This window comes from Gallus gallus, chromosome 6 (assembly GCF_016699485.2).
Source record: "Gallus gallus isolate bGalGal1 chromosome 6, bGalGal1.mat.broiler.GRCg7b, whole genome shotgun sequence".
NCBI lineage: Eukaryota > Metazoa > Chordata > Aves > Galliformes > Phasianidae > Gallus > Gallus gallus.
Genome location: NC_052537.1, coordinates 32,751,513 through 32,773,520, shown reverse-complemented (window position 1 = coordinate 32,773,520; position 22,008 = coordinate 32,751,513). Strand labels below are relative to the sequence as shown.

General features: G+C 43.7%; 1 long non-coding RNA gene across 2 annotated transcripts; it reads left to right on the top strand.

Annotated features, from left to right (window-relative positions):
• Nucleotides 1-1,700: 1,700 nt before the first annotated feature.
• LOC121113296 lies at nucleotides 1,701-11,575 on the top strand. 2 transcript variants are annotated; one of them, XR_005860650.2, is made up of 2 exons: nucleotides 1,701-9,395; nucleotides 10,963-11,575. It is a non-coding gene; the product is annotated as an uncharacterized LOC121113296 (long non-coding RNA). The 2 variants fall into 2 exon arrangements; XR_005860651.2 differs by having other exon boundaries at nucleotides 10,184-11,575.
• The last annotated feature ends 10,433 nt before the right edge of the window (nucleotides 11,576-22,008 follow it).

Sequence of the window (22,008 nt, the reverse complement as noted above, 5' to 3'; positions counted from 1 at the left end):
GTTCCAACTCGTGTTTTGGTAAACACTTGACAAAAATAACGATCTCCCACTTGAAAACAGTCTCCCTCTTCTTTCTATTTCAGCCATCTCTCCAATTTGCTGAAGTGTCTCCTTGTTCCCAGATTGCAGTGTCTGGGGTCCTTGGGGGTGCTCGGTGGGATTTGTTGCGGTGCTTTGCAGCTGCCCTGCTTGGATGAGGAGAGATTTCTGCCTCTGTCCCCGTGTCTGCCCATCATGGAGGAGGTCCTGCCCTTTCCCAGCCCTGATGCGAAGCTGCCTGAGCTTGTGCTGCCCTGAGAATTCGTGCCTTTGCATATTTCATTAAGGCTACTGGTGTCATGAAAGTAAAATGCAGCAAAAGGAGAAAGCTGAGTGGAGGGGGCAGATGTGTAACAAGGCAAAAGGAGAAGCAAAAAGGAGAAATCATGTTATTTTTGGAGTCACTTGTTATTACAGATTCCATCCCATGATCAACAGAACCACAAAGGTTGGAAAAAACTATTAAGATCCCCAGCTCACCCCACACCATACCTGCTACCCACATCCATCGATGCCACATCCCCATGGCTCTGGAACACCTTCAGGGATGGTGATCACTCTCTGGGCAGCTGTGCCACTGCATTTCCTCTCTTTTGGAGAAGAAATGGTTCCTAATATCTGACCTGAACCTCCAATGGTGCAACTTGATGCCATCACCTCTCATTCTATCACTGTTATCTGCGAGCAGAGGCTGACCCCCACCTCGCTACACCCTCCTTTCAGATACCTGAGCCCAGCAGAGCACTTTGCTGTCTGAAGCCTCTCCTTGCCACCCATCAGGGCCAGCACACCTGCTTGCTCATGGCACAGCTGCCAGTGCAGGACCAGGGACATTCACCCCAGCACACATCACTGGAGTTTCCAAATCCTGTGTCCTTTAGGGGCTGAAGTACAGGATGAGTCTGCTTGGCTGCATCTGGAGAAGGAAACATCACAAGCTAAGTGATGAACTCCTTTTGTGGTGAATAACACGAGGATAGGAAGAGGTTTATGCAGCATAGAAGGGGTAAAAAGAAAAAGTCATTTTCAATCAGTGGCAGAAGAGTCCTTTCCCATCTTGTGTTTTTCCAGTAACTATGTGCAATTTCTTAGATGTCAGCCAAGGGAAAGTGGCAGCATCAGCTCCTCAAATAAATACCCTCACCTTGCCCACTGTTAAAACTCAGACGAATACGTGGAGCTGAACTAAATGCATGTGCTGAATTAGCTTGACATTATTTTCACCTCCAGTTCCTGGGCAAGGTGCAGTTTTATCTCGTTTTTGTTGCTGCAGTTTAGTCAGAATTCTGGTTTTGATGAGGAAGGGAAGAAAAATGATGTTTATAGTTTGTTTTATACAGAGCAGGTCCAGAGAAAAAAGGAAAAAAAAAGAAAAGGAAGAAATGGAAGAGCTGCCACCATTTAATAAGTGCAAAATATTTTCCTAGCTTCAGCTCCTGCATTTTTGTTAGTCGCCTCGAAGAGCAAGAAGTGCTGTTCTTATGCATATGAACTTGGAAGAGTTTTCCTATGAATTGGTGGCTCCCTCCCACATCCCCTTCGTTGTTGTGATGTTTTTAACTTCTTATGTGTGCTACATTTGTTGTAATGTGTTTGGATATATCCAGTGCTTCCAAGGGAGGAGCGGAAGGAGGAGGGCCATGCTTGGCTGCTGGTGCATGGCTCCATCCAGAGCTGCTACTGAGAGACCTCCAGGCTTTGTGCTTGGGAAGGGGATTGCTCAGATGGGATGAAATATCAGTAGTGCCTGGCTGAAGTTCCTGCTAAAGGATTTTTGCCTTAAGATAGTTCAGGGAAACAACAGAACAAAGGATTCTGTTTTCTGTCTGATTACAGCCTGGCTCGGTGCTGCGGATGGGAGCCAGCCCCATGACACCTGCCCTGGTTGTGTGGGGCAGGACGTTCCAGTGGGCTCCCTGTGCTAACGCTTCCCAGCAGAGCATCATCATTCACCCTTGAGAAACAGAGATCAAAAATCAGCCCTTTCACTGGCTGGGGGGTAAGGAGAGGGAATGAAACGTGAACTAGTTTGTGGGACGTTTGTAGCAGAAATGCTGTCACAGCCTGAAGCGGTGATTGAGCACCTGGTGGAAGGCAGGGCCAACCCTGGGGAGCTCAGGTGCATGCAATGCAGCTGAGTAACCAGAAAGGCTGGAGCCAGGACCCACCCCTTCCCGGAACTCATTTAAGGGTTGGCAGTGGAGGTGAGGGGATCTTCTGGGAGATCCCTGCTTACTTGAGGTCTTCTGAAGGTAAAAAGCTTTTTTTCCCTTCATTTCTCTGTATTGCTGTTGCATTTTAGTAAATCCTCCCTTGTGGCAGCTTAGGACCTTGCTGCTCTGCTGTCACTGCTGCAGTTTCCATTGAGTTGCAACACTGAACAAACATAGAAAATACCTCCAAATTCTAGTTATGAAAGCATATAGTTTTGTCTTTTGTAAGAGGAAGAGAATGCAACAAATTTCTTTTCCCGTGGGGATAAAAAAAAAAAAAAACACCTCTGTTTTGGAGAGTTTTCGGCTGGTCTTTTCAAAGCAGTTGAGCATTTCTGGCAAGGAAAAAGCCCTTTGGTTCCTCACCTCTCTGGGCAGCCAGCTGACAGGGATTTTCCATGCACAGGCTGTTCCCTCTTCCTTGACCCGGACGTTCTTTCTTGTTTAGAGAAATTTAGTCTTATCTTGGAAAAAGAAAGTCAGGGTCTCTCGCTCATCTCTTATCAGGGTGAAATGAAAGGCAGCAACAAGGCATGGGGGTTTCCAGAGGATCACAAGCATTTCTGATGTGTTATTGCTATTTGAAAGTCTGGGTCTGAAGTCGAGGCATCTGCCTCATTGGTGTTATTCCCTTTCAGCCTTTTTAGGATGGTGAAGGGACAATTCAGAAGAAATACAAAAGAAAAGGCCAATTTTTCCCCATCTGCCCCAGTCGTTTTGCTTCGAAGCTCTGAAACTGGGATTGCTTTCCCAATTGTTTGTTTCAGTGAATGCCTCCAGGCTTCCCCTGCAGCATCGTGTGGCACTGTGTCATCTTTACAGAGAGGCTGGCCAGCATCCCTGCACGGGGATGTTTTGCCTGGAAAATCCATGGAAAACACTGGGAATCAGAGGCCTGGAAATCAGCCTAGGCTCACATAGAAGACTGAGCAGGAGCTGCAGGCACCCACATGGAGGGCAGAAAGCCTATGCTCTAAGTGTGGGGAAAACGCACAAAAATATAAGGAACGTGCCAATTGCTGTGAGAAATGGACAAGAGTGATGCTAATAGAAAAAGGTGAAGTACTGCAAGAGAGGAAGCGCTGATTACAGGCACAGCAGTGCATATATTAACCTTAGGCTGTGTTGAAAAATATTCCAGCAACAAGTGCAAATTCCTGCATGGGCCATTAGAAAGCTGCACCTTGCTCTTATTGCTCTGGCTACAGATGGACACGGTGAAAATGTGAGCGCCTGGAGGTTGTCCCCTGTCTGATGGGACAGACTGTCATCACTTCTATCCACTGCTGTCACAGAATGGTGGGTCAGTATTCCCCACAAGGCTGCCCCCAAGCAGAACACGCCATCAGCAGTACCACAGTATGATGAATTAACCATGGGCTACGGTTAATAATGCATTTGTCACATTACCTTATCACTGCTGTAGCTTGTATCACAATAAATTAGTCAAATCCTGACCTGCTTGCACGCAGCAGGAGTGAGGCAGTTCTCCTGCGTGAACACCTAGGGATTTGCTCTCCGTTCCTTTATGCCCAGGAAGGTGGGAAAAGGTCTCTCAGACCCCCACCCCCAGCTCACCCCTATTACGCCCACTGCCCACATCCCTCAGTGCCACATCTCCATGGATCTGGAACACCTCCATGGATGGTGACCACCTCCCTGGGCAGCTCTGCCAGAGCCCGATGAGTCTTTCAGACTTACATCCAACCTGAACTTCCCGTGGTGCAACTTGAGGCCATTATCTCTCATCCTATCGTTGGTTACAAAAAATCAGCGATGGTTTGGCGCACCCAGAAGGAGGCATTTAATGGATGAGTGGAGCGATGGAGCTCTTTGCTGGAGAAGCCCAGCACTGTACCTGCACCAACACAAAGCCCACTGGCAGGATCCATCGCGCACCACTCCTCAGATGAGCCGTTCTGCTTGCAGTAACGTGATTACGTGGCTTAAATGAAATTAAGCTGTTATCACAATATCCAGCTCCCTTCTGAACCTCTTGTAAAGCATCCTGCCAATTTCTGCTCATCTCTTTAAAAGCACACGGGGCCCGTGACACAGTACAAATGGATTTAGCTTCTGCTGCGGTTGACTAGCAAACTCACCATTAATTATTGATTTGGCCTGTCAAGCTCTAACATCAATTACTGCAACCAAGGCACACAGGTCTTTGGAGTTAAAAACATTCATAACCTTTGCAGGGGAAAGGCTTACTTTTTTGGCTCCAGAATACTGTTTTTCTTGTACAACACATCATGACTCCTGTACATACAATCTCCACTTGCATGCGGCTGTCTCCCAGCTCAGGTAAGCCTCTGGGCTGATTAAATAATGGCAGTAGATGGCCCACGGCCAGATCCTTTGATAAGCTAATGGTTATTCACCTCTGAAACTGATGCTTGGATCCCCAGGTGTCGCTATTTTTTTCCCCTCAGTATGAATATCTTTCTGTTTCAGGCTTGTAAGAATATCTTTGCTTTTCATCCGTATTCCAGCTTTGAGATAGGCAGAAATGGAAGTTAGGGCCATCAGCGGTGGGGGATGAATCAGATGACATTTCCCTGGTGTAATCAGATTCAGATTTACTTCTGGAAGATGGGAAAATGACTCTGACAGAGCCCCGAAGTCCTGAGCTGAGGAAATATGTTTTTGTAATTGCATTTGTTGATGAAGAAAGGATAAGCAGAGGATAGAGCAGTGTTTCCTTTCTGACTGATTCAAGAAATATTAGCTTGCCAATTTTAGAAAATATGAAAAATCACCTTGTAGTTATTAGGGCTGGGAGTTACAATGAATTACAGAAGTCCGTAGAGCAACATCTCTGAGAGCTTTTACATAGATGCATTTCTTAGCACTGAAAAACAGAGAAATAATTCTTCACATGGGGTTTGTGGGTTTGCAAATGAAAGCAACATTTGCTCTTTGCAACACGAGTGCGTGAAAGACTGGAGTCTTCACTCTAACCCCAGTGGACATTGGAATCCACAAAGTAATGCTCACTCTCTACCTGCCTGTGGGCTCCAAAGACGCTCCAGAAGTGCTGCTGGATCCCAGGCGTGGGCAGGGAGCTGCCAGGCTGTTTGGCCTCCATTTCACCTCAGGTTTTATGGTTGGATCGGGAATTCCTCTGCCTTCAATGTTTTTACAGCACCTATTTTGAGACAGCCTTCATCCTCTGGTGGCACCGTGTGTTCAAGTGGATGTGTTGACAATGGATTTAGAAGAAACTGCAAAGCTTGAGACTGGAGAGGAGCTGCTGAGTGTAACCCACGGTATCAATTTTCTCCCTTCAGGATCTTCCATCAAACATAAATCAGCAAAGTCCCACTGTTCAGAGTCTCACTGAAGCTCCTGTCCCTTGACACAAAGGGAATGGAGCAGCTCGAGGACAACGCACTTGTACATCCAATGGGGAGGAACAGCTGACAGTCTTATTCAGCGAGGGCTGAGCCCTGGCAGTGACCTGCCATCCCTCCGTGGCTTCAGCTCTGTATCAGCCAAAAGGAAACGCTCAGATAAATACTGAGGTCAGGAGAGCTGATCTGACTGCAGCCCAGCCTGATGGAAATTCATAACGAATGACTTCACTACGGCCTGTGAGTAAGCATCTGACCTTAGTGATGGGGCAACTGAGTCAATGGTTAGCAGACCAGCCCTTGCAGTCTTCCAACACAAAGCTGCGGAAACAGAGAGCTCACAGAAGCTGGCAGGCTATGCCTGGATCCCATGCTTTGAAAACCAGCAGCAGCTTTCAGTGACCAATTCAACCTTCTGCCAAAGGCAGCTCTCAAAGGCCACCAGGTAGATCAGTGAAAACGCTTACGCTCTTAACAAGCTGAATTAAACATAATACATCTCGTCAGAAGGTTTGGTTCCATCGCAGGGGTGAAGCCAGCAGTGAAAATGGAAGGGAAGGAAAGCCCATAGGAGATATGTCCAGAAGAAACGTGTTCTCCTGACTTCCCTCTCAAACTGGAGGAGAAAACTGACCTGGGATTCATTTTTGCCTCTGATTCAATGTAATAACTGACTCCTGCAAAGCTATTTGCTGTTGTGAGCAGCTCTACCTCAGTACTTTTAAAAATCATTATCTGTTAAGACTTCTGCAAACATACAGTGAGGCTGGCGATGCCTCATTAAAGCACTGAAGAAGAGTATCATAAATTTTATTGCCTCCGCATTACATGTTAATGCCGTAATGATACAGATCCATTCGGAATGTATAAATTTCCTTATCACTTCAGCAACATCTCATGTTTTTCTGGACAAGCTCTTGAGGAGGGCATAAAAATGAAAACGCCATTAGAATTCAAGCACAGAAGTTAGACCAGCTCCATTTTTTTCACTTAAGGAAGACATTTGCTCTAACCATGCAGAGAATATATTTTGAAGTATAACTGCACTGAAATGTCAGGACAAATACTATCCCAGCAGCACTTTGAGGCAAGAGACATATCTGTGATCCTTAACTGCCAGCCCACCATTTCTCTGGAGGCACCTTAACTTTTAGTTGAGAGTCTCTATCCAAACACACTAAGGTCAATGGAAAGATTATCATTGGCTTCTCTCAAACCTTTGGTCAGGACAGAAAAATGGGTTGTTATTAAATGGTGCTGAAGCACAGAGGTTCACGTGGTACGATTCTTTATTCTCCAAGAACATGCTGTTTGCTGCTTAAGCTTGTCAAGCTGTAGCTGTACGTACAAAAAAGAGATGCATTAGTGAGAGTTTAATGCTGTGAGCTTTTCGGCGTTAATAGTGTTTGAGAGACAAATGCCATCAATAGTTGTCACCTGTGTCTTATTCCACATAAACCTGGAACTGGGCTCTAGATAAACGAGCATAGATAAATATTACTTAGCCTATAGAAACCCCCTCCCCCCCGTGGGCTGGGATTCATTTTGCAGTGTCACCCTGCTGTTCCTCTGCAGGTTTTTGGTTGTGGTGAGGGATTTTCAGGACGTGTGTTCTCTTTGCTGTGCATATCAGTCACCTTTGTGAGTGACTGTGCATTTGTGCGCACATCCAAGGCAATATAAATCGCCTTTCTATAGCTTCTCAGAGGGACTTAATCTGTTTAGGATTGAGCCACCCATCCTATAAAATGGGAGTAGGTTGCATTAAATGATAAGGATGCTGCAACATCCATGTGCTGGAGTTTCATGGCCACGCTGTCGTGGCGAGGGAGATACAGAGCAGGGACACTAAGATGACATTATCACTACAAAGCCAGATTTACCATTATCATTCCCAGTGATTTAATTCAGGGCTATGATATCATTCACTTTGAGTTAATGCAGAACTGCAGTCTGTATTTCAAAGTCTACATTTCCATATGGATAAAAATACCACTTGCTCACAAAGTGTTCATAACCTCTCCATTCTTTCTGGCGCTAGATTTCTAACCATCACCATGGGAGGCTCTCCTAACCCTGCAGGAGAAGGACATTCCTACTTCAAGCTATCACCTGGAGCTGGGACAACATACATTGGGATGGAGGGAGCAGGTCCGTATCCCTTAGCATCCAGGAACTTCTCACCAGGGTGACGGAGCCAAACTCCAGCTGCAGGCCGGTACGTGGCCATCACACACCCAAATTCTGCACAGCTTTTTTCATCCTTGCGACCCCAGTGGAGAAGTGTTTTAAAAAGAGAGAAATAAAGCAAACACATTTAGGAGTCGTCATTTTAAAGGCTGGGTGAAGTCTAAAAAAAGAAAACCAAACAAGGAATCATAGGAAAATCTTACGAAAATGCAAGAGGCCCCTGAGTGTTTTGATCACTAAAGCTGTCCGGAGGTGTCACCAGACGTTTTTCTCATCATGCTGGAAAAACCCTGCCCTGGGATAGGTTTGTTCTGTTCTGCTCCGGGAGGGTTGGTTTGGCCTTGCTGAAGCTGAGGGTGGAGCTGGGAATGAAGCCTACTTCATGGTTGAGCTGTGGCTTTGATCTCAACTACGGAGAGACTATCACCTCTCACCATAATTTGGGATCTGCCACAAATATTTCAACTTCAGGCTTTTTTTCCCCCCCCCTCTTTCCTTTTCTGTGCTTTAGGTATTTTCCTCCTTTGCTTTCATAATTTCGGGAGCTTGACCTCTGAGCAATGTTGGCAGCTGTGTATGCCAGTGTTGACATCCCAACCGTGTACAGCTACGTACAGCTGCACAGCCCACAAACCTCTGCAGTCAGAAGGTCAAACCACCCCAGGAAAAATAAAAGAACTTTTAATTTGTCTACTCCCAACACCTTTCATTTTAAAACCTTAATGCTTTTAAGAACACAACTGGCTCCTTTCTAGGGGCTGCTCAGCCTTTTGCCAGACCTGGCACTGCTGCCTCTCATCCCCAGTGGGCAGGTCAGCGGGGACAAAGTCTTGGCTCAGGACAGCAGTACCGATCAGCTTCACAAGATGCATCAAGGCCAGGGAGTTGGCTCTGAATAATTCTTCTTTGGACCAGGAACTACATGAAATCAGCAGTCTGAGCCTCATTCTTGCCCTGTCCTGGATTCTGTGCAGCTATGTGTACTTGGTAAGAGGTCAACCTGGCCCCGGAGAGCCTCAGAGGTAAAGTCAAGTATGTTCTTGCCATTGAATTACTGAAACACCAAGCCCTTGAGGTAAGCAAATGCAATATACAGAACCTACAGAACATAAGATCAAAAAAAGGGAAGAACTGTTTTAATTTAGACTTGTAAATTAATGTCTTGTCCTTAGCTACTTGATTAAGAGATTTTTTGGGGACAGACTGATGTTTTTTAAATCGTAAGCATCACTCATGCAGCGCTTCCGTTGCTTTAGAGCTATTCTGCCCAGAACAGGGGGTTACAGGACACCAGAGACATCAACACGATGTCGAAATGACCGGATGATTTCACCAGCACCCAGAGATGATATTACAATTTTCATTACATCCCTGTTACAGCAGCACGTTTCAATGCCTATTTCTCTCACCCACTGCTGATTTTCAAATCCAGGTCTCCCCGAGAGACTCCTGCAATGCTTCCTGTGCATTCTCTTGCAGCCTCAATGTGCTGTGAGGATAAGAGGCTGCCACAGGTTGAACCATGGGAGTTAAGGCACTTGACACAACTTACATACACAATGACGGGCAGATGAACGAAGCTGGGATCTCTGATACTGCTGTGAGTTGACATTCTCTGAACTTTATGTCGGTGGGAACCGAGTAGCTCTGAATGTTTTGTAAATTGACCCTCCGGTTCAGAAAAGCCAAAGGCCAATTTAATGTAAGGTTAAGCAGAGAGGTCAGAATGATCTGGCTATAACGTAAAGGGGTGAAAAACAGCCTGGGCTTCTCAAGGTTTGTTCTCATGCGGAAAATGGTGAGATGTAAGAGGTTGGCTTGCTTCAGATCCCAGCTCTTTGGATCCACGCCAAGGAAGGCTCTTCTTGTTTAGGCTGGTGTAAACAAGAGCAGCATCTGACCAAAGACAAGAGGCTCGTCCACACGAGGTCTTTAACAATATCAGGCAGAGCACTTATCACTTTTCATTAACATGCAAAATGGAGCCAAAAAGGCAGAGCACAGTTTGTTCCATTTCCACTCTAATGAGATGCGTTTCATTATTTTCCAGATCATTCACCCTTGGTTCAGTGTAAGTTTATTTTAAGACAGGATAATCAGCCTTTTAACTAGAGAATCCCTGGTCTCCCACTGCTCACTCGCAGTTGTGTCTAATCAGGTAGAAGGAGCATTTCTGCTCTGTGTAAAGGCAGGACTGATACTGACTTTAAGAAAGGCAGAGCAGGCTGACATGATGTGTTCAGGGACATAGCACAGGTGCGTTGTCCCATAATAAATGCGTGTCCAAGAAAGAGCCAAAGAACCCATGGGTATGTAAATATGAAAGTGAAGAATGAACTCCATCCATATCCTCATTACATTTTCTACATGTAATTCTTTTCAAATAAGGAGCTGCAGCACTACCAGAAGGTCAAGGAACTGTGTCCAGCCATTCCTGCATCAGGGTTTCAGGCACCTGTTATCACCACCACCCTGTTTGCTTCACTTGTGTACCTGTGCAGCACAGAGGGAAAGCACTCAACCCAGATCCAGGAAAAGAATCCGAAATGGGACATGAATACTGGAATTAGTAATTTGTCCAAGAGTGAAACATAAAAGAAATTTCTCTTAAGAAATCATCTTAAAGATGGTAGATAATAGACTCTATTTCACTGTACTTTACCGGAGAACATTTTGCACCACGAACACAGGAGCTCTCCAGGTAGCTGAAGAAGCCTTTGATTTTGATCTTTGTTTCCCAGTCCTTATGAAGTGGCGATAGAAATGGAGATGAGGCAGAGATGATAGTTGTTGGCATTCTGCACTGGCGCCTGGGAAGGGGAAAAAGCAAATTTTTTGCATGTTTAACTGAGCTTACTTCACTAGGGATGCTGCTGGCCTCGTAAGGCTATTGTCTTGGTACAATATGTTTTTGTACTTTTATGAATGGGCTATTTATGTAGATTCTATGGAAGATCTTCATTTGCTGAAAGACAATGGAGAGAGATGAGGATCTCTTCCACAGGGCTACAGATGTGAAACTGGAGGGTCCCATGAGTATTTCAGAGATAAAGTCCATTGTCCTTAGACTCAAATGGAAGAAATGTTCAAGTTTTAAACAGCAACAAAACACAACTCCGCTCTTTGTTGTCTTGAATAAACTTATGTGTTGCATTTTCTTTCTGTAGGTGAGAAAACAGATAGCTTCAGTTTCTTTCTTCCTGGGATCTAATCAAATAACTAAATTCTTCAGGAATCTTCTCACAGAGTCATGCATGTGCTTGGGTCACACTGATCCCAGTGGGCTGTAGCTTCCCTGCAAGAGGACGTTGGTTCTCACCACCATAAGGAACGAGACTCCATTTCCATCTATCTATATAACAAAAGGTTACTTTGGCTTCTGAGTGGGTACGTTAACAGCATGAATGTGTTTGTACGCTCACCAGGAGATCTGTCACGAATTAAAGTATGGCTGGTATTCTTCATAATTACTCTCATGTAAATTTCACATTTGTAAAGCAGCCATTTCTATTCCATTATTTCCCTTTTTATTGTGTGTCATTTTTTTTTTACTGTATTTGTGCCTTCTTGGGTGGTAAATAACGGTTGAATTTGTGACATAGACATTGGTCAGGTTCCTAGAAGACAATTATGAACACCTTCTTTGATCTGCTGCACAGCACAGTCCAAAGAAACCAAGTCATTATTTCTGTCTTCAGCTCATAAAACGCACTTGAAGTATAGACTATCTCTCAGGGAGTTATTGTCTTGGTGCATTGAAATAAAGACCTCAAAAATTGACACTCCCACACATTTTTCCTTTCTCATAGACTTCAAACAATAAAACTGTTGAGCCATCATCCCCTATGTTCGCTTTACTCTACTTAAAGCATGGGTATTGGCCCAGGCAACAAATAACATCGGCGTAGATGTTACTATACAAAGAAGGGTTGCATTTAAGATTAAAATACTGCTGTCTTATGTAGCATGATAAACGGACCCTTTTACAGCTACCTAGCCTCTCTGCCTGAAACCCAGCTGTTAGAAGAGTGTCCTTGCACCACCTTTTTGCCTCGATGACATTTCTGGATTCAATTGGGCTTGTCTGAAAGACCTCACAGTAGGAGAAAATCTGGCAGTCTTATGCCATCGTCTGTGGTAAGAACATGTGCCAAAACAACTTTGCATCACTTTCTGCAGTGGGGCATGGGATAACGAGGAGAACAGAAATAAAAGGATTAAGGATTGTGGGAAGACATGATTTTCCATCACTGGGAAGTGTGATTTGTAACCAGCTTCCCCACCCAGCTATAGGCTTTTGGTTCAGGGCAGGAGGATTGAGCACTCTCTTTCCCCTGGCAGGGGGGAGGATGAAGCAGCAAAGCCTGTCCCCTATCTTTCTTCCCCTCAAAAGAGGTAAAAACATCCACGTTACAATAACTGAGGCTGAAAAAAATACACTGTGGATATAGCTCTTCTCCAGCCATATGTGGGCTTCCATCTACCTCATGCATGCTCCCAGTGCTATGGGCTCCAATCATGTTGCCATCCCCTTCTGTTGGTCCCACATCATTCTCCTGCCCATAAGCAGGAAACAGTGTTTTCTCCCATTTTTTCGTCTTACAGACCAAGCAAGCACTTAACCCTTCATTCAGCTGGCAGGGACCAAGGCAGAAGCACTGAGTTAGTCAAAGCCTGGAGCTCCTGTTCCCTTGCTTGGTTCCTTCTTATTGTCTGTGCTGATGTCTGCATATCCTACCCACCAAAGTGCTGGGAAAAAGCATAAATTCTCCCTAAGATTATTATTCATGAACACTGAGGGCAACAGCCAAACAGTGCAATTCCTGGGCTGTGTACTACCACCACATCTCCATGAGATGCTGCAAGAACAATATTGCTTCTAATGGATTAATTTATCTTCTATCAGCTATGAGTATGGCATTGTTTCTGAATTCCTTTTCATAACTATAGATGTTTAGCTGCCTGTTAAAATTCATGGGAACAGTTATTCTGGTGGATCTGGGAGAATTGCTTTAGCATCATTTTTTCTCTCTGGGGACACTGTTCTGGTGGCTGAGACTGGAAGACATCTTTAACAACAACAAAAAAAAGGGAGCTAATGAGTCATCCCCAACTATGAAAAGGTTTAAAATATTTTTAAACAGAAAAGTAGTTATTAATAAAGTGCAGGAAATGATAGGGAGTTATTGCACTTTGAGCAAATAGACCAACACGACTTCCTCCCACATAGTACTTACTTTGATGATACTCTCCCTCCCTCTTAAATCTTATTTTTATTCCCTCCCAGCTTTCTTTCAAAACCTGTTTCCAGAGTGTGTTCAGCATAAAGCTCTGGCTAACCTAGCACCCACCTTAGAACCGAAGGTGACAGCATCTCCATCCTTCCATGCTCATAGCCAAAGGTTGTCTGCCCCAAGAAGCTCCCTTTGAATAAATAATGGCGTCACTGACACTTTCCATCATTAAATCATTTCAGGAGGCATTTTACACACAACTGACTTATTTTTTTTTCCTAGCAAATATCATGACGCGCTGTATTTTTCTCCCAATAAGTTATGAATGCACTTTAACTACTTGAAGTATTTTGGTCGCTTTCCAAAGAAATTCAAAGCAATCCATCACAGTTAAGTCAGGTACTGCTGAAGTGCACACTCCATATAGCTTGAGTGCTTTCTGACGGAAAAGCATTTTCACAGAAACTTTGCAACAGTGCTCTTTTTTCTCTCAACAGCGCTCCAAATCAAAATGTTAAACCTGTCCCCACCTAATCTATAAGATTTCGTATAGCCTTGGCTCTCTGGCTGTTTGGATCACATTTTTCTGGTGTGCTCTGCTTCCTTCTTTTCGTTGCCAGTAATAGGATCCTGCCATTGGAAACGAGCCCAAACCTCAGGTTTAATTTTAGTTCACGATGTTCTGCTGTTGTGATGGTCACTTTGCAAATTAGAATTCCCCTCAGCTACCAGTTCATAGTTATTGTTACAAATCCTATGAAGAGCAAGAACACAAGGGAAAAACATCCTTCTTAATCTTGAAAACATAATGCTGAATGGCTGGAATGCACTTAGATGGAAAAAAAAAACAACAAAACAACATTTTAGGATGCATTCAATCTGCATGTAGTGCTGTACAGGGAAGATGCAATCCAGAAAGTTAGGAATCACAAAATGGAGGTTTCAAAGGAATTTTTTTTTTTTCCCGGCCTTTAAATGGATGCTTGCATTATCAGAACATCTCAAGATCTTCATAAAAAAAAACCCACAAAATCTATCTCCACTGTATTACTTTCTTTCTGATTTCAATTATGAGGATTTGGAGGCATTACGTTTACTATCCCTATTTAATATCCCCTAAGTCTGTCCCTGCTTTTCTATTCCAACATTTGCAACCTAAGCTCATATTTCCTCCTTGGACTTCTTATGAAAAGTAAGATGGATCTTTGTTTGATTTTGGCTTTTTCCTCACTGCTGAGATTGTTTTATTTCTTAATCAGCTGTTACAGCAGTGGTCTTCTGCATATTTCTTTGTTCTATTGGAAACTGTACATCTGCTCTTGGCATCTGTTCCATATCCTTTGCGAACGCTGAAGCAGGGAATGCATTTATTTTTTTCTTGCAGAGGCTAAATCTATTGTCTTTAAATTATTGTCTTTGCTTTAGAAAGCTCACAGCCTCCTTCCCTGCTTTCTTACTCTTAGTATATTGGAAACGTTTTCTATTGCTCATCATCTGGTAGAATCATATTTTATTCTTTATTACTTTCCTTGTAATTTATTTGGAATCATTAATTGCATTCACAAACCATTCTAACTCTTCTCTGCTATCTACCTCTCATTACCCCTTGTTTCTCTCTGTACCTCATCCATATACATATATATATCATTTTAATGCTACTGTTGTATGTTTAATAACATGTACAATCTTCGGGCCTACTATAATTTGGCTCTGAAGACACCACTTTTCCACACCCTGCTATTTCTCTTTTTCTTCAACGGAATTTCACTGCATTGCCTTTACATCAATGCAAACACCTTGCTTTTGTCCCTTCTGCTTTCCCACCAGCATGGAGCAGAACACTTCTGTTGAAGAGCTGTAGTCTCCCTTGAAATATTTTGCTCTTGGTAGCTCCAAACTGAGCAGAGTCCCTCTCACACTTTGTAGCTTTCGCCTTAGATTTTGCATAAAAGATACTTCTTGCACCTCAGCAAAGTGTTTGGCTGATGCTTTTAGTGCTCCAGCCTGTGCATATCTGTAAAGTCAACATCTTCCATCTTGAAGCATTAATACACACTGTTGGCCAGTAAGGTGAAAATGGACCAACACATGCAGTCTGTCTCATAACAGATCCTTAAACAGACATTTTTATGCTTCACTGAAGAATTACCAACAGAGCCTTTGCTCTCTGGAGGGTGCCAAGGACTTGTAGAACTCAACAACTGCAATACATGCACAATGGGAACGCTGGCACAAAGCAGAAAAAGCCTTCACTAAACCTTCGAGGGTTGTTGGATGCACTGCTTGCCCGCTGCGGCTGAACACGATCATATAAAGCTCAGGGCAGGGCAGGAGCTCCCAGTGATGGATGTGCAGTGTGATGAGCTATTCCACTGTGAGCAAAACACCAGCCAGCCACATGGAGACTCAGACGTCAGGAGGAGCACCAGCATATCCCGTGTCTCCTGCAAAACCTCTGTCCTCAGAGAGTTTCTGCCTCTTCCACCACCCTCTCAAAATAAGTGGGAGTAAACTTCATTCTGCTTCCCACGAGTAACCCAGATGAGCCATGAAGCAGGAGATCACTATGAGACATGCTTTAGCAATAAGCAAATGAGGCATTTGTTAACAGTTCTGACACACACACGGACTTTTCACAGGAAGAGGCATTAAACTCCAAGGTTACTCCTCCCCTATCACTTCCTTTGTCTATATGCTTACCAGACTCTAAACACTTCAGTTTCAGTACATCTGGGAGACTGCCCCACAGTTTTACTCTTGGAAAGAGTAAAATCTCTCTTAGAGCTCCCAGACTGGAAGTAATGTTTGACTTGCACAAAAAAAGACACCCAACAGCAAAAAATAAAGAAATAATTGGGAAAAGAAGCCAAATCCAGCACGGACCTTATGAGCTGTATGAGCTAAATGGAAGCAGAACTTGGTTCTCAAAATTTTCACACAGAGAATTCTGTGGCCATTAAGAAATGCTTTTTCCTTAGCTTGCCCTGAAAATTAAGAACCCAGCCTACTTTACGAGTTGAAGGATGTAGCCATATGCAAATGTCTGTAGAGCTGTATGGATCTAAGTCTTCCTGATTTGTACCAAAAGTGATTCACTTATTGCTTATTTTTGGTAGATCACAATCCATATCCACCATTCAGGATATACTGAAAAACTGAAATGGCTTCAGAGAACTCAGTGTTACAGAGAGAACTCTGCAAGATTGTCTACCAATGTCAGCTCCCCTGAATTTCACATTCCCTGTTGGGATAATGGAACAGATCCAGCTAAACTATCACACTGACATTAAAATGGTTCGTTGTAATGCATGGAAAGAGTTGGAACTCCTCGTCCTACTGGCGTTTATGTCTGTTGGTGAAAAAGAAACACCTCCTTTGGGGGAAAGGCAAGAGGATTGTGCACGCCAGAAGGCTTAGGTTGAGAATTCAGCTTTAGGCTGGGAAACCATATATGCAAAAGGGTTTCCAGTGATATTTTAAAAGCAAACATTGTGAGAATAACATTTAAACATCCATTTGGATAGCACAAATAATCAAAGAAAATCAAAGCAAGGACAGTTTGTTGGCAGATGGCAGAAGACTGGAAAACTGACACTTTTGTAATGGCTGTCCTATGCAGTAGTACAGCACATCTGGTTGGATCCCTTCATAAAATGAACAATGTAAGGCTTGTGAACTGAGCTGGCTCTAGATTCTGTTCCTGAAACGTCTTCAAATAAAAGCTATCCTCTAGATGAAATTAATTCATTTGATTTCCTAGGGGTAATGAAATCCACATCACAGGCCTGAAATATCAAATTATATTTTATAAGCCACAGAGCAGAAAGTTGGTTCATAATCTCCAGAAATCAGTAGAAAAAGTGTTTTCTGTTGCATAAAAGGCCATTCAAAGACCACAACTCAGATCATATCCCTTACTGATTTGCTCGCTATTCTTCATCACTGCATTTTTTTTCACCCTTTACTTGGTGCAAATATAGGTATTCCACTCATTTACCATTTTAGATTTTCATACTAGAATGAAACTTTATATAGTCACAAATAAGTTTGGGATATATTTCTTCTACTGACACATGCAGTAGAATTTGATCAAATATTCTGGCTAAAAATTGGTATTCAGAGCCCGGCTACCGATGAGAAAGTTGCTGTTCACAATATTCATGATGTTGTTAACTTGTTGAGGCAGCTCCTAGTGAAAATTAATGATTAACTTCAGGACACGATAAAGAAGGCAAGAAGAAATTGCATGCGTAGAGAAATTATTGCTGCAGCTTATGGAGGCCATGTATTACCCATCCTAATTAACACATTGTGACACGAGAGAGAAAAAGTCTTATGACTGCACGGAGGTTGGAGAAGCAGCCAAACCACTGCTGTTAGAGGTGTGCAACAGAGGTTTCCAAGAGCTGGCTTTTCACTGCATCACCCAGGAGACCACAATGCATGGGCAGGTGGCCCAGCTGCCCCATTAACAACTGGCACTTGCGGGCTGCAAAAGCCACCTGTGATATGGAGAGATTTGTTGCTCTCTAGACATCCAGACAGCGTAAAGGCCTTAATTATTATTATTATTTAAAAGAACTTCATAAGCATTCCACATTCAGTGAAGCAAGATGTTATCAAAGCAATGCCATGTTGCTACTGATCATACAGCTGATCCGGTGCAAACATAACCACCAGAAAAAAAATGCTAAATACACCTCTTTCCAGCTACCCCCTTTTCAGCTGTGTTCTTAAATTTTTCATTAACACAAAAATTCCCTTGGAGGAGCAACATCATGCAGTAGAAAACAAGATCTTATGAAAGCAAGAGAGGTTACGTATAGGTGTACAGACATTTTTAAAGCAAAATGTTTCATAGATGCTTCCAGAGCAGCAGTGGGATGAAAAGGGGGGACTGACTCAGTGCCTCATATTCCAAGCATGTCTCCACTGAAGCTAAGAGCATAGCTGTGAGCAGCAGTGAATGACTGCTTTTATCTACACTGTGCTATCCTACTGAGTTCCTTTTGACATCAGCATGATGAAGGTAGCTCTGTTGATGTTTAATGTTATCACTTGGTATTGTTAATTAGGATCAGTAAGCACTTTGTTTGCAGAGAGTGAGAAAATGTGGTAAAAACAAAGGAGTTAGTAAATAAATACACCACAACAATCCTAGCGGTAGCACCATGTGTGCTTGAGGAAAACTGCTGGGAGTATTCATTTCCTCTGAGTGGGCTTTTTTGGAGCAGGCTTTTTTCCATGATGCTGATCTCTTCCCCATCTTCTAAGCATTGTCTGTGTTTCATGCTGTAATAGAAATGCTCAGTCATGGCCTGAAGCAGTGATTGAGCACCTGGTGGGAAGGCAGGGCCAACCCTGGGGAGCTCAGGTGCATGCAATACAGCTGAGTGAACAGAAGGGCTGGAGTCAGGATCCACCCCTTCCCAGCCCTCATTTAAGGGTTGGCAGTGGGGGTGAGCATGTTCTGCTGGAGATCCCTATGTACCTAAGGCCTTCTGAAGGTAAGATTTCTTCCTTTGTTTCTGTGCCTATGGCTGTTGCATTTGAGTATCTCCTATCTTACTGCTGTCTAGGACCTTACTGCTCCATTCTTGTTGCTGTGTTTTCCATTGTGTATTACACATGCACGTGTTTGTTTTTGATGTTCTGTATTGAACCCTGTATGTTTTTAGCATTGAAGTTATCAGCTGATCTCTATTTATGGGCAGTCAAGAAGAGTAGGGTGATCTGCAGACTGAGTCCAAATCGGCCACAATTTAATGTTCTGATGCACTCGAGACGCTCATGGAGTCATGAAAATCACACAGCATTGACTATGCAATTTTATATTTCTGGGGCCTTCTACATTTTAGCTGGGAGTGAAGATAGATGCCCTAGTCAATGCCAGCAGAAATAGACCAGGCCTGGGCTGAGGGGGGAGACTTCCTAAAGTGAGTCCCTATGCTAGAAACATCTTTTTTATTTAAGAAAAAAAGTAGTCCTCCTGTTCAAGGAGGAAAAAGAAACAAATAGAAAGAGTGTCCTCTCAGCCCCTGCACTGCACATCTGCATGGTGAGGACCATACACGAACTAAAACCTCCTTGCAGTGTTTATAAGGATTTCCTTGCTGTTTCTCTTCTTTCAGCAGGCTCCCCCCACGGTTGGTGGAGTGGCTGGGGTCACCTGTTTTCCTCTCCAGCTCCAGAACCACAGACTTCATGTTCTGCAGCTTCATCTCCTCCAGACATTCTACTTCCAGCTTCAAAGCTTCCCTGGTTTTGGCTTTAGATCCAGTCGTGTACACTACGAAAGACTTCCTCTCCTCCTTAGGAACCTGCAGCCTTTCCCAAAGCTCAGTGATTCTGGAGCGCAGCTCTGTGCACATGGCTTCATTCAGAGCCTGCCGTGCTTCCAGCTGCTGCAGCAGGCTCTGGAGGTTAGCAGTGTTATCTGTGGACAAGCAGAAGGCCTCCTCGTCTTCCCACACCACGTCCCACTCAAAGCTGGTGTTAAGGCTGTGCTCCAGCTCCACCATGCAGGGGATGACCTGCTGCTTGATGCTGACAAATTCTTCTTTTCCTTCACTGTAAGAATGACATTGAGGCCCTGGAGCGTGTCCAGAGAAGGGCAACAAAGCTGGTGAGGGTCTGGAGCACAGGCCTTATGAAGAGCAGCTGAAGGAGCTGGGATTGTTCAGTCTGGAGAAGAGGAGGCTCAGGGGAGGCATTATTGCTCTCTGTAACTATCTGAAGGGAGGCTGTAGTGAGCTGGGGGTCAGCCTCTTCTCTTGTGTGACAGCGATAGGACGAGAGGGAATGGCTTGAAGCTGCACAAGGGAAGGTTCAGGCTGGACGTTGGGAAATACTACTACTCTGAGAGGGTGGTCAGGCACTGGAATGGGCTGCCCAGAGAGGTGGTGGAGTCACTGATCCTGGTGGTGTTCAAGGAACATTTGGATGTTGTGTCGAGGGACATGGTTTAATGAGAACCATTGGTGATGGGTGGATGGTTGGACTGGGTGATCCTGTGGGTCTTTTCCAACCCTAGTGATTCTAAGGTGAGAAGCTCACAAGGAAACAATACATGATTATTGGGGTCGGGTTGGGTTAGATTTCACTTAAAGGTGTGACACCCTTTTGTTGCTATTAATGCTGCTGTATGCTAAAGAGTTTCTCTAATCTGCTTTCAGCAACATCAGCGTGCATTTACTGTACTACAGAATGGTCAGTAAAGCGCACCAAATATGTGATCTTATGTGATGGAGTTACCTTGAACTGTTGGCCCTTGCTTTGAGTCATCTACCAGCTCCTTGTTTTGTCTCCAGGCATCCCACCTAGCTTAGTGTTCTTTGTAAGCATGGACACCTTCTTCCTTTTGGAATCAGCATGAAGTCTGGGGCAGCTCCACCTGTTTTCAGGAGCAGAAAGCATAATAACATTTCTCATTCCATTCCTACATCTCCTGGGCTGTGACAGCCTGTTACTTTGCACCCTGTGCTTCTTCACTTTCACAGAAGTTTTTTTGTAAAGGAGTTTGTCAGTAGCAGCTTAGAGACCCCAGTAAGCACCACCTGATCCTATTTCACAGGTGCACAGCTGATACAGAAGGAACAGAAGCAAGTAGGTACAAACCTTAATTAGCCTAAACAAAAATCCAGCTACAGAAGAGTGGTCCAAGAGCTTTACATAAGAACTCCCAATAAGGCCCGCCCTTAAGACAAAAATCACAATGTAGGAAATCGTGATAGGTGTGACATGAGGAGGGGAAATGGTAGTAAGTTGCACCAGGGGAGATTTAGGTTGGATATCAGGAGACACTTCTTTACAGAAAGGGTTGTTAAGCACTGGAATGGGCTCCCCAGAGAGGTGGTTGAATCATCACCCCTGGACGTGTTTAAAAACTGTTTGGATGTGGTGTTCAGGGATGTGATTTAGCAGAGGGTTGTTAGGGTAGTACGGTTAGGTTGTGGTTGGACTCGATGATCTTTACGGTCTTGCCCAACCTGAGCAATTCTATGAGCACATTTCAGAATTGCATGTATGTGTATATATAGATGTGATGCAGCTCAGAGAAGAAACAAACTATTAGAGCCAAACAAGGCAGAAAAAACTGCAGCCATTTCACTCTTTGAAGAGGGGTGGAAAAAAAGGAGAAATATATATTCTAGCAAATAAAAAGAAAAGCAGCTACTAATTTTCAAGAACAGTCTCTTCCTTGGCACAATGACTATCAAAATAAAGAATGAGAGAGCAACTAATACTACTGTAGTTATTTATATCCTCGTATAAGCTGCTACTTCTCCCCCCCCACTCATCCTGTTCTAAGAAATATAGGAAAAAAGAGCTAGAAGGGAAGGCCCTACAACATCTAGCCCTAGCACAACCTATGCAGCTCTATCACCTTCTAACAAAGCATGCACAGCTGTATATGATGAGCTCTTTCTTAGGAAGTCTTTACCTCCTTCTCCCATTCTGCCTTAACCTTAAAAATATATATCTCTAAGCTCCAAAATGTATGTATGTGATGATATGGTTGTTGCTGTTAACTGGGTATCAACCAGTTATGACTAGAGTGTATGCTGCAGCTTTGCACAGGTATGTTGTCCATGTTTGCTTCTATTTTCTAAAATCTAGTGGAGTGTGCCGGGCATTGCCTGAAGTTGTGGGTTAAAGCACTCAATTCACATTCTATAATATTGCTTCACTTAGTTTGAATAACGTTCCATATTATTCAATAATCTGTTATTTGAGTAAGGAGCAGCTTTCTTTCAGCATTGCATCTGATTAAAGGAATTCTTATGAAAACAGCAGAAATATCCTTTATGCAATTAAAACTTTCCTGTTTACATGGAAAATTGCTTTGAGGCCAATGCTGAAAGAAGATGAAGACCTTAAAGGGTAGAACCTTGACTTTCAAGTTCTGTTAAGGAATGTGAGTCATCTTTGGGAATGGGATTAAAGTAAATGTCTGCTCCTGCAGTAGGCTTAACAGTG